This window comes from Heloderma suspectum, chromosome 7 (assembly GCF_057233095.1).
Source record: "Heloderma suspectum isolate Gila_16-S chromosome 7, 16-S_ref, whole genome shotgun sequence".
In the NCBI taxonomy this organism is placed as follows: Eukaryota; Metazoa; Chordata; class Lepidosauria; order Squamata; family Helodermatidae; genus Heloderma; species Heloderma suspectum.
This window is the reverse complement of record NC_139464.1, coordinates 66,070,254-66,082,941: the sequence shown is the minus strand read 5'-3', so window position 1 is coordinate 66,082,941 and position 12,688 is coordinate 66,070,254.

Genomic DNA, 12,688 nt, shown 5'->3' with positions numbered 1-12,688 from the left:
TAGTCTATGTAAATAATTACGTAGATTAAGACGGCAAAAATAAGAGGAACGCAAATAGCGTCCACTATGCTATTTGCATTCCCCTTATTTTTGCCATCTTAGTCTATGTAAATATTTATGTAGATTAAGACGTCAAAAATAAGGAATGCAAATGGCGGCAGCCGTAGCTGCCACCATTTGCGTATGTGGTTTTTTTTCCCCCAGAGCCCTCCGTGGCCAGAAATCCGGCTGCGGGCGGCTCTGGCGTGGCTGGGCCTGGCTGGCTGCTCCGCGGAACTGCTGCGGAGCACAGCCAGCCACGGAGGATTCCGGGGGGGAGGGATGGAGTGCCTCCCCCCCACCATAAACATAATCCGCGAACAGGTAAGTGATTTTCGTACATCCCTAGCTATAACACTGGAGTCTAAGTCAGATGCAAGAGATCTTATCCTGGAAGTGCCTAGCAAATGCATTACAGTGGGCCTCAGAGGGATCTACAGTGTCCTAGGGATGTACAAAAGTTCCGCCACGGATCTCGGGGAGGCCGAATGCCAGAGCATTCGGCCCCCCAAAATCAGTGGTGGAATGGCCCGCCACCCCCCCCCCGCCACCCCCCGGGACGGGACTTACCTGGGGCGGATCTTCCTGGCGGCGGCAACTCCGGCGGCAGCTCCGGCGGCGGCTCCGGCAGCAGTTGGGCAGCAGTTTGGCAGCGGCGGCTGGTCTTCCAACCGGCTGCCACCGCCGCCATTTCCAGGTTTAAAAAGAACAAAAACAAAAAAAACATGATAGGTTACGTAAAGATTTACGTAGCCTATCACGGCTAGATTTTAAAAAAACACCGTGATAGGCTATGTAAATCTTTACGTAGCCTATCATGGCTGACTTAAAGAAAAAAAAAACGTGTACACAAATGGCGGCGGCCATGGCTGCCACCATTTGCGTTCCTTATTTTGGCACGTCTTAGTCTACGTAAACATTTACGTAGACTAAGACGGCGAAAATAAGGGGAACGCAAATAGCGTAGACGCTATGCTATTTGCGTTCCCCTTATTTTCGCCGTCTTAGTCTACGTAAATGTTTATGTAGACTAAGACGTGCCAAAATAAGGAACGCAAATGGTGGCGGCCATGGGCGCTGCCATTTGTGTACACGCGTTTTTGTTTTTTTTTAATCAGCCATGATAGGCTACGTAAACATTTACGTAGCCTATCACGGCTGACTGCAGGGACACAAACGGCGGCGGCTACGGCCGCTGCCATTTGTGTCCCTGCTAGCCAGCGGCCGGATGTTTGGCTGTTGGCGGAGCCGGCCGGCGGCTCCACAGAATCGCTGCGGAGCACAGCCGGCCAGCCAGGATTCCAGGGGGGAGGGGCGGAGCGCCTCCCCCCCGGCGAAGATTCCGGGGGGAGGGACGGAACGCCTCCCCCTGCACCATCAGCATAATCCCCAAAAGGTAAGTGATTTTCATTCATCCCTACAGTGTCCTTCGGGCTGGTATATAATAGCCCCCAGACGACTCTGAAAGGCTCAGCTGGGAGGCAGACAGAAGATTCAATAGAGACAGCAAAACGATGGTTTTTGCCGCCCTCACTGCCCCTGAATATACTTTACCATAGGCACAAAACAGCATTTGATTGCATCCACTAGGAGTTCTTCTCCATCTGTACTCAAGCCATCTCCTATTTTGTTTCATCGCTCTCAGCTCTAGGGTATATCATGGAGCTCTACTTAGGAGACAGCGCTCAGGAGCAATCATGTCAACTGCCCAGGTCATTTCTGCATTCCACAGATCAACCAGGGTTTTGACAGGACAGCCCACCTTATCAGCCGGAAACCTCCCCAGGGTCCTCTGGAAACCATCCAGATCCATTAGCCTCTGGGGGCGGACCATCTTAATAGGTCCCCCACCCTTGCAGAGGGGAAAAGCTGTGATAAGTCTAAACCTCCGCAGGTAATGATCTGACGATGACAAGGGGACTGATGCAAAGTCCTCTGCCTTCAGACCACCATCTCCATGTCCAGTTGCGAAAACCAAGTCTAGAGTATGCCCTGCTACATGCATCAGGCTGATGACATGTTGGGACAGTACCATGGTCATCATGGAGGCCATGAAATCCTGGGCCGCCCCAGACAAGGTGCCCTCAGCACGAATGTTGACATCCCCCAGAACCAACAGTCTGGGGGATCGCAACAACTCACCAGAGACCACCTCTGTCATTTCAGCTAGGGAGTCTGTTGAGCAGCAGGGTGGGCGGTACACCAACAGTGTCCCCAGTCTGTCCCACTGGCCCAACACAAGGTGCAAACACTCCAGACCAGTAGTCACATGAACAGGGAGCCTGCAGAGGGAGATGGAATTCCTATAGACCACATCAACCCCCCTCCCCAGCCCTCAGGTCTTCCCTGATGCTGAACCAAGTACCCCGGTGGGCAGAGCTGGGAGAGACTAACTCCTCCCTGCTCACCCACCCAGGTCTCGATTATACATGCCAGATTGGCTGCCTCATCCACTATTAAGTCATGAATGAGGGAGGTCTTACTTTGAACCAATCTGGCATTTAAAAGCAGTATCTGGAGACCCAAGGGCAGGCTGCTAGGGCAACCACCATGCCTGAAGTTGGGAAGCCCACACCCATATTCATATGGGCAGGGGCTCAAAACTTGTTCTCTTGGGGCTGGAGGGGTAGAATTCATGCAGTGTAATGAGGCATGCTTAGACTCGCGGTTTGCCTTCTGGTTAACTGTTACCAGGTACATGGAATAATATAATTTTGTTAAATTTAACAGCTAGAGACTTCCTTTCTGAGCAATAACTACACCTCGACTGGGTTACTTTTAATTGTAGGTGTTTCTTAATCCCTTCACCATTTGTTTACAGGCCATATGTTACTGGCATATAGTATTTTGGCTTGCACCTGTGTTTTTAAAGGTGTACAGGGACTTTTTTGTGTTTATATTTTATTTTGCTTCAATTTGCAATTAATTTTTTTTAATTCAACTTGAATTTGTTATTATTAAAAACAAAACTTCATAGTACATTATTATAGAAAATAGCCTAATCCTTAAAAAAAAAAAAACCTTTATGGACATAAATAAACTCCCAACTTTGAATTCTACTGAAAACAGTTGTTATTCCTGGAATCTGTGTATTAAGAGTAGGGATGTCATGGGTGTCCATTTGGGGGCTTGAGCTCGGTGGGTTCCCACCAGTTTGGCCCCCTGGAAGCCAGTCCATGGCCCCCTGCGCTTGCCCAACTCAGTGCATGCCGAGTCGGGCAAACACGGCAGCCCCTGCTCCTTGCCCGACTGGCAGCTTGGCCTGTTTCGTAAAGGCCAATTTTCTATAAAATTGGCCTTCACTGAAAAGACCCCCTTTATCTGGGCTCTTAATCCTTCATGTTCTCCTTCTTTGCAAGGAAGGAGAGCACAAGGGGCCACCACCGGCTGAAAAACAGCACCTCCAGTTACTCTTGGTAGCAGGATAGGAGCTAAGAGGGAAGTACCATGGAGCTTACTCAGTTCCCATCCCACCACCTCTGCTGCTGCAATCCCTGAGGAACCCTGCTTCCACCTGCCGGTGCCCAGCAGGGAGAGATGCAGTTGCTCTTGGCAACAGCAGCAGGATGGGAACCCATTGGGAAGCAGCTCATCTGGGAAGCGGGTGGCCACTTGCCAGGCTCCCATGAACCACCAGCTGGCTCACGTCCCAGTGCAAGCAGGGGTGGGGAGCCAGAAAGGGTCCAGCAAATGGGGAGCAGGGCAGATTCAGGTGAGTTTGCCCATCCCTAATCAAGAGCTTTCCAATGAAGTGTGTTTCATGAGAATCGGTCAACAGGAAGACAGTCAAAAAGGGATGACCAACTAACTCCAGACTTTGAATTATATATGTCAGATTAAACAAAATATGTCAACGTAATGAAATGGATACTGTCTCAGTGCAATCCTTGTTTGGACTGATCATGGGAGCTGCATAGGTTGAACATCGTTGCTGAAGTTGTCCTGAGCAACTCCATCCCTCAGAGACACTGCCATCTGGTCAGGATGCCTATAATCCCCCTTATCTTATGTCATATAGGCTGCACTGGCACATGGATTTCAGGAACTGGATCTACAGGTAGTGGCAGTGGTGGTACAGCCCTCCTGGTGATCATATCATGCAACATTACACATGCCATCACTACTCTCATTGCCTTCTCCATTGCCAAATGTGGGCTGCCACCTGTGCAGTGTAGAATTTTCAACCTCATTCTTGCTTGACTAAAGGTCCATTCTGTTAGTGCTCTTGTTCTCCTGTGTGCCCTATTATATGCTGCCTGAGCCAGAGAAGTTGGCCTCCTATATGGTGTTAGAAGTTATGGTAGGAGGGGTATCTGCAGTCACCTGCATTGTAAGGGAGATGGGTTAGTGAGTTTCATGCACAGCTGCATAGTGGCAAACACATCCTACACTAAAAATATACCCACCAAGCAGCTACTGTCACCTTGCATGATGCTGGCTGAGTGCCAACCCAAGTGCTGGCATTCTGAATATGTATGAGTCATGAGACCCTCCAGGAAATTGTGCACACGCATTTGTAAATACTCCTCTAGCATCACAGACAAACTGTAAATTAAGACTGTGGAACTTCTTGCGGTTCCTATATATGTCTTCTGACTCCACTGGCGGAATGATGGAAATACAGCTGCAATCCACAACTTTGTTGTTTATTATTTTAAAAAAAACACATACGCAAATGGCGGCGGCTACAGCCACCGCCATTTGCGTTCCTTATTTTGCCCCGTCTTAGTCTACGTAAATATTTACATAGACAAAGACGCCGAAAATAAGGGGAACGCAAATAGTGTAGTGGACGCTATTTGTGTTCCCCCTTATTTTCGCCATCATAGTCTACATAAATATTTACATAGACTAAGATGGGCCAAAATAAGGAACGCAAATGGCGGCGGCCGTAGCCAACGCCATTTGCGTACGCGCATTTTGTTTTATTTTTTAAGTCAGACATGATTGGCTACGTAAAGATTTACGTAGCCTATCACGTCTTTTTTCTTCCCCCCCCCCCAAGACTGGAAATGGCGGCGGCGGCAGCCGCCCAGAAGACCAGCCGCCGCCAAAGCCACCGCCAGAGCCGCCGCCGCCCGGAAGATCCACCCCAGGTAAGTCTCGTCCCAGGTGGGATCCGCGGGGGGGGGGGGCAGGCCGTTCCGCCATGGAGTTTGGGGGGCCGAATGCACTGGCATTCGACCTCACCGAGATCCATGGTGGAATTCTCTGCCATCCCTAGAATTTTCCTCCAGCACCACAGTTCAAAAGCATCTATCTTCCTTCGCTCAGCCTTCCTTATGGTCCAGCTCTCACAGCCATAGGTTACTATGGGGAATACCATTGCTTTAGCTATGCAGACCTTTGTTGTCAGTGTGATGTCTCTGCTCTTAACTATTTTATCAAGATTTGTCATTGCTCTCCTCCCAAGAAGTAAAGGTCTTCTGATTTCCTGGCTGCAGTCAGTGTCTCCAGTAATCTTTGCGCCTAGAAAGACAAAGTCTGTCACTGCCTCCATGTTTTCTCCCTCTATTTGTCAGTTATCAATCAAGCTGGTTGCCATAAGCTTGGTTTTTTTGAGGTTGAACTGCAACCCAGCTTTTGCACTTTCTTCTTTCACCTTCATCATGAGGTTCCTCAGCTCCTCCTCGCTTTCAGCCATCAAAGTGGTATCATCTGCATATCGGAGATTGTTAATGTTTCTTCCAGCGATTTTAACTCCAACCTTGGCTTCATCAAGCCCAGCACGTCACATGATGTGTTCTGCGTACAGGTTGAATAGGTAGGGTGTGAGTATACAACCCTGCCGTACTCCTTTCCCAATCTTAAACCAGTCCATTGCTCCATGGTCTGTTGTTACCGTTGCTACTTGGTCATTATACAGATTCCTCAGGAGGCAGACAAGATGACTTGGTATCCCCATACCACCAAGAACTTGCCAGAATTTGTTATGATCCACACAGTCAAAGGCTTTAGAATAGTCAATAAAACAGAAATAGATGTTTTTCTGAAACTCCCTGGCTTTCTCCATTATCCAGCGGATAGTGGCAATTTGATCTCTAGTTCCTCTGCCTTTTCTAAACCCAGCTTGTACATCTGGCAATTCTCGTTCCATGAATTGCTGGAGTCTACCTTGCAAGATCTTGAGCATTACCTTACTGGCATGTGAAATAAGTGCCACTGTTCGATAGTTTGAACAATCTTCGGTGCTTCCCTTTTTTGGTATGGGGATATAAGTTGATTTTTTCCAATCTGGTGGCCATTCTTGTGTTTTCCAAATTTGCTGGCATATGGCATGCATCATCTTGACAACATCATCTTGCAAGATTTTAAACAGTTCAGCTGGGATACCGTCATCTCCTGCTGCCTTGTTATTAGCAATGCTTCTTAAGGCCCGTTCAACATCACTCTTCAGGATAGGGATGTCAGAGAATTCTGCCACGGATCTCGGTGAGGCCGAATGCCAGTGCATTCAGCCCCCCGAACTCCATGGCGGAATGGCCTGCCACCCCCCCCGCCCCCCCATGGATCACCTCCGGGACGAGATTTACCTGGGGCGGATCTTCCGGGCAGCGGCGGCTCCGGCGGTGGCTTCGGTGGCGGCAGCTGCAGCGGCTGGTCTTCCGACCGGCTGCTGCCACTGCCATTTGCAGTCTTGTTTAAAAAAAAACAAACTACATGATAGGCTACGTAAAGATTTACGTAGCCTATCATGGCTGGGTTTAAAAAAAAAAATGCGTATGCAAATGGCGGCGGCTACGGCCGCCGCCATTTGCATTCCTTATTTTTGGCCGTCTTAGTCTATGTAAATATTTACGTAGACTATGATGGCGAAAATAAAGGGGAACGCAAATAGCGTAGTGGGCGCTATTTGCGTTCCTTTTTGATTCGCCGTTTTAGCCTATGTAAATATTTACGTAGGCTAAAATGGTGAATCAAAAAGGGACACGAATAGCACCTGCTACGCTGCATTCCCCTTTATTTTTGCCGTCATAGTCTAGGTAAAAAATTATGTAGATTAAGACGTCCAAAAATAAGGAACGCAAATGGCGGCGGCCATAGCCGCCGCCATTTGCATATGCAATTTTTTGTTTCTGTTTTCCCAGAGCCCTCCGCGGCCAGAAATCCGGCTGCAGATGGCTGTGGCCTGGCTGGGCCTGGCCGGCTGCTCCATGGAGCTGCCGCGGAGCACAGCCGGCAGTCGAGGATTCTGGGGGGGAGGAATGGATCACCTCCCCCCCGTCGAGGATTCCAGGGGGAGGGACAGAATGCCTCCCCCCCACCATCAACATAATCCGCGGAAAGGTAAGTGACTTTTGTACATCCCTACTTCAGGATGTCTGGCTCTAGCTCACTGACCACACCGTCAAATCTATCCCTGATATTATTATCCTTCCTATACAGATCTTCCGTATATTCTTGCCACCTTTTCTTGATCTCTTCTGCTTCTGTTAGGTCCTTGCCACCTTCGTTTTTGATCATACCCATTTTTGCCTGGAATTTACCTCCAATGTTTCTAATTTTCTGGAAGAGGTCTCTTGTCCTTCCTATTCTATTATCTTCTTCCGCTTCCACGCATTGCTTGTTTAAAAAAATTGCTTATCTCTTCTGGCTAACCTTTGGAATTTTGCATTTAATTGGGCATATCTCCCCCAGTCACTGTTGCCTTTTGCTTTCCTTCTTTGTTGGGCTGCTTCCAGTGTCTCATCAGACAGCCATCTTGCCTTCTTGCCTTTCTTCTTCTTTGGGACGTTTTTTGTTGCCGCCTCCTGAACAATGTTGTGAACTTCTGTCCTAATTCTTCCGGGACCCGATCTACTAAATCTAGTCCCTTAAATCTATTCTTCACCTCCACTGCATATTCATTAGGAATATTAGTGAGCTCATATCTAACTGATCTATGGGTCTTCCCTGTTCTCTTTAGTCTGATTCTAAATTGTGCAATAAGAAGTTCATGATCTGAACTACAATCAGCTCCAGGTCTTGTTTTTACTAACTGTATAGATGTCCACCACCTTTGGCTACAAAGGATGTAGTCAATCTGATTTCCGTGTCGACCGTCTGGTGAAGTCCATGTATAAAGTCGTCTCTTAGGTTGTTGGAAGAGAGTGTTTGTTATGCACAGTGAGTTGCCTTGGCAAAATTCTAACAGCCTATGTCCTGCTTCATTTTGTTCTCCCAGACCATGCTTGCCTGTAATTCCTTGCCTGTCATTTGACTACCCACCTTAGCATTCCAGTCTCCTGTAATGAAAATAACATCTTTGTTTGGCGTACTATCCAGTAGGTGCTGCAGATCCTCATAGAACTGATCTACTTCAGCTTCTTCAGCATCTGTGGTTGGGGCATATATTTGGATCACTGTGATGTTAAATGGCTTACCCTGAATTCGAATGGAGATCATTCTGTCATTTTTTGGATTGTATCCAAGCACTGCTTTAGCCACTGTATTATTAATTATGAAGGCTACTCCATTTCTTCTGTGGTCCTCTTGTCCACAGTAATAGATCTGGTGGTCATTTGATGTGAAGTCGCCCATTCCAGTCCATTTCAGTTCACTGACACCCAAAATGTCTATATTTAATCTTGACATCTCCCCAATAACCACACCCAATTTGCCCTGGCTCATAGATCTTACATTCCATGTTCCTATGGTGTGTTGATCTTTAGAACATCGGATTCGTCGTTCACCACAAGCACCATCGGTTGCTAGCTGTCCTTTCGGCTTTGAGCTAGCTGCGTCATCACATCTGGGGCTAGTTGAACTTATCCTTTGTTCCTCCCCAGTAGCATTTTGACCATCTTCCGACCTGGGAGTCCCATCTTCCGATGGTATACCAACATATGTCTGGTTGTACTTGTTCTGATCCATTTAGTTTTCATGGCAAGAATACTGGGGTGGGTTGCCATTTCCGTCCTCAGGGATCGTATTTAGTCTGACCTCTCTGCCATGACCTTCCCATCTTGGGTGTCCCTTCACTGTTTAGCTCAGGACGTCACTGAGGTGCTCAAGCTCCAGCACCATGACAAGGTAACGATCTCCTTTGCTGAAGCAATCCACAAGGCATTCCAAGGCATAGAACTACAATTTGTATAGTTAATAAAAAGCCATTAACAACCTTTAATAACAGATAGCTCACCTTCCTCCTGAGGGAAGCGAATGAAACTATTGACATGACGCATAATAACTTTATAGCAAATGTCAAGGCACCTACTCACAGAAGACTGTGAGAGATACATCAGTCCAGCAATACCTCCTTGAAAAGATCCAGAGGCCAGTACAATGGGGCTGACCAGCATCCTTTGGATGGATGGTGTGTTTCACCAGGATCTACTGCCAGCGCTAAGCTGAGGTTTAAGAAGTTGCAAAGATTAATCAGGCCCACATGGTCCATTCTGTAGAGCAGAATGCAATCCTGATCTGTGTTTGGGAGAGACCCTATTCTACCCTGTCAGATACGTCATCCCAGTCTAGTTGTTCATAAAGCCAAACAGCAGCCATCAGGAACAGCAAAAGCAGAGGTTGCATTATGCTCTTACTTTTGCTTTCTGCTGTGGAGAGGAGAGCTACAAGCAAATCAAACTGAATTAGGGATGGATGGATTCACCTCCATCTGGGGATGCTGGTTGCTCACTGAGCCCCCGCCACTGCCCCCACCCACCCGACACATCGCATGAGCCCCTAGACAGTTTGGAGAGTGACCAGCCAGCACTGCAGAGCCACCCACTCCTTCCCCAAGCTGCCATTGTTACGCAAAATGGTGTCTCAGGTCTTTCCGGAAAACTAATGTTGCATAGATTGTGGCCGTAAAGGGGCCATCTACACAAAATTACAGGAGTAAATGTAATGTTATGTAGACGGCCCCTTTATGGCCACAATCTACACAATATTCGCTTTCCAGAAAGACCCAAGACACCATTTTGCATAGCAATGGCAGCTTGGGGAAGGAGCAGATGGACAACCCCCATTCACAGACCACTCGGTGTTCAGCAAACAGGTCCAGTAAGTGCCACATGGTCCGTGAACATGGGGCCCAGGGCGCTGAGTGGGACTCCTTCCAGCAACATCCCTACTGTGAATTTGCAAGCTCTGGTCAGTAGAAACGTTCTCTGTGACAGAGATCACTAAAGTAGCATAGAGGAACACCACTTTATCAGACCTACTTATGTCATACAGCAAGAGTATCATTGCAATTTGCCTCTAGGCCACTTCTTACTTCCTAGGCAAACCTCTCAGTGGCCACCATCATTGGATCCAGTCTTCCCTCCCATGGTGAAGGTGAGCTGTCTGAATCAGCAAGCAGCACCACCACCACTGAGCCAGGACAGCAAACACCCCAAGGTATAGGCAGAGGTGAGCCACAAGAAAGGGGAAGGGCCTGTGGTCATGGGCGACCATGACATGTGTCCCGTAGTTCTTGAGCACATGACTGACTACATGGTTAAATACCAAACCACAGTGGGAGACCACATGGATTACCCTCACTATATCAAGTCCTCCATTTTTGGTTATAGGGGCTTTCTTCAGCATGCCCACCTACTGGCACAGGAACAGGAAGAAATGGAGGAGGAGGAGGAGAACGGTGTAAATACTGAGGTGCCTCAGCAGCAGCCTCAGGATCGAACTGACGAGCAACAACCCATGTTGAGCATGAGCCAGGGGAAAAATGAATGGAGGCCCCAGGAGGGGGATGGAGCTGCAATTCCTCAGCAAACCTTGCTCCATCCTCCTCCTGGGGCCTCCATTCATTTTTCCCCTGGCTCATGCTCAACATGGGTTGTTGCTCGTCAGTTCGATCCTGAGACTGCTATGGGACACAGCTTGGAACAGATCTGGTTAAATACCAAACCACACTGGGGGACCACATAGATTACCTCACTATATCAAGTCCTCGCTGTGTCCCATAGTCTCCAGTGTCTTCCATCCTAGAGATATGGGACACAGCTTGGAACAGATGAGGGGTAAATGAATTATGGAGAACAATACTGATCTACTTTATAACATTAGTTAAGACTGCCAGATTTCTGCAGTGGGTTCTGTTACGGCAGTGTTGGTATACGAAGAAAAGGTAATCTTGGACTGTAATGAATTCTCTCTATATTATATTCCACAGTGGACAAGCTGGCTGCTGTTCAAATGGCCATCTCCAAAGAGTTTATTCACATTGGCTGCCAGGTGGTTCAGCATTCCACAAGTCTGTCCACATTGGAGGCTTCCTTTAATAAACTGCAGGGTTATGGGCACTTACAGCTTTCTTGCTCCAAATACCACTTCGCTCATTTTTAATAATGGAGTTGTCTGTAATGTTTTCCTTAATGTTGCATAATTGTAATAGTGTCATGTTAAATGGGGTTACATGTATTCACACATTTAATAATGTCTGTATATTGTTCTTTGGACATACACTTAGTATTGAACAGTTGTACAACAACCTTCATGTAGCATGTTTCTTTAAAAAAACAAACACCTATTTACACACATGTACTTCTCACTATGGGAAAGCATTGCGCTGCATCAAGTTGCAATAGGACAATGCTTTCTGGGCATGCATCCCCAGCCGCTGGTGCACAATTGTGCTTATGCAACTCCTGTCACTGGCACACAATTGTACTTGAGCATCTCAAGCCACTGGTGGGAGCTGCATCAGCTCATGTTGCGCAAACGCTTGCCCAAGTAAAGTTCAACAGAGTTGCGCAAGCATGATTAAAGCCAGCAGAATGACACCACTGGATACTACCCATTATCTCCTAGAGCAGAACTGTTAAGTGCTAGAAGCACATGGGCTGAGATTCAGAGTTCCTCTTCTCCATGCCAAAAAGGCTTCCCCATGTGGAACACCTATTTCAGCACAAGAACCTTGGGCAAGGAAAACAAGCAAATCTTTTCCACGTGTAAAGCTTATTTTACACCACTGATTGTAGACATAGCTTGAACCAATCTTTATTTATCATGTATGACATGAATATTCCCCCTTTCTTTTTCATCAGAAAAATGCAAGGTGACTAACAAAAGAAATATTGAGCTAGGAGCTATTTTAATGAGACTTTTCAAAAAATGTAATTGATTTCATAGACCGAGATATGGAAATAAAATACTAGATGTATTGTTTATTAAATAATTCAGCAGATCTTCTTAGAAGTACAACAAAGTTCCTTATATTTTTTGACATTATTCACAAGGTCACATAACTCATGTGTGCACATTCATGTAATGACCAATGTGGGTCTAAAGGAGCCTTGATTGATTGATGATACTTGCATATCACTTGATATAATTATATCTGTAGGCAGTTTACATGTTAAAAAGTTAAACAACGCTATTAAAATATTCAGTAAACAATTTTAAGTACAACAAAGATAAACAAATATCAATTAAAACAACAATAGAAAGAAATCAAATGAAGCAGCATCAGGATATGAATTACAAGCCAGGGAAAGCATATGTAAACAGGTACGTTTTCAGGAGGCATTTAAAACCCTCCATATTTTTTGCCTCCCAAACCACCTGGGGAAGGATGTTCCAGAGAGTGGATGTCACTAGAGAGAAGGCCTGGTTTCTAAATGTCTCATGGCGACATTCCACCAGTCATGGAATGACCAACAAAGCCTCCTCTGAGGATCTTAATCGTCAGCTGGATATATGTAGGGGAAGGCACTCTGCTAGGTAT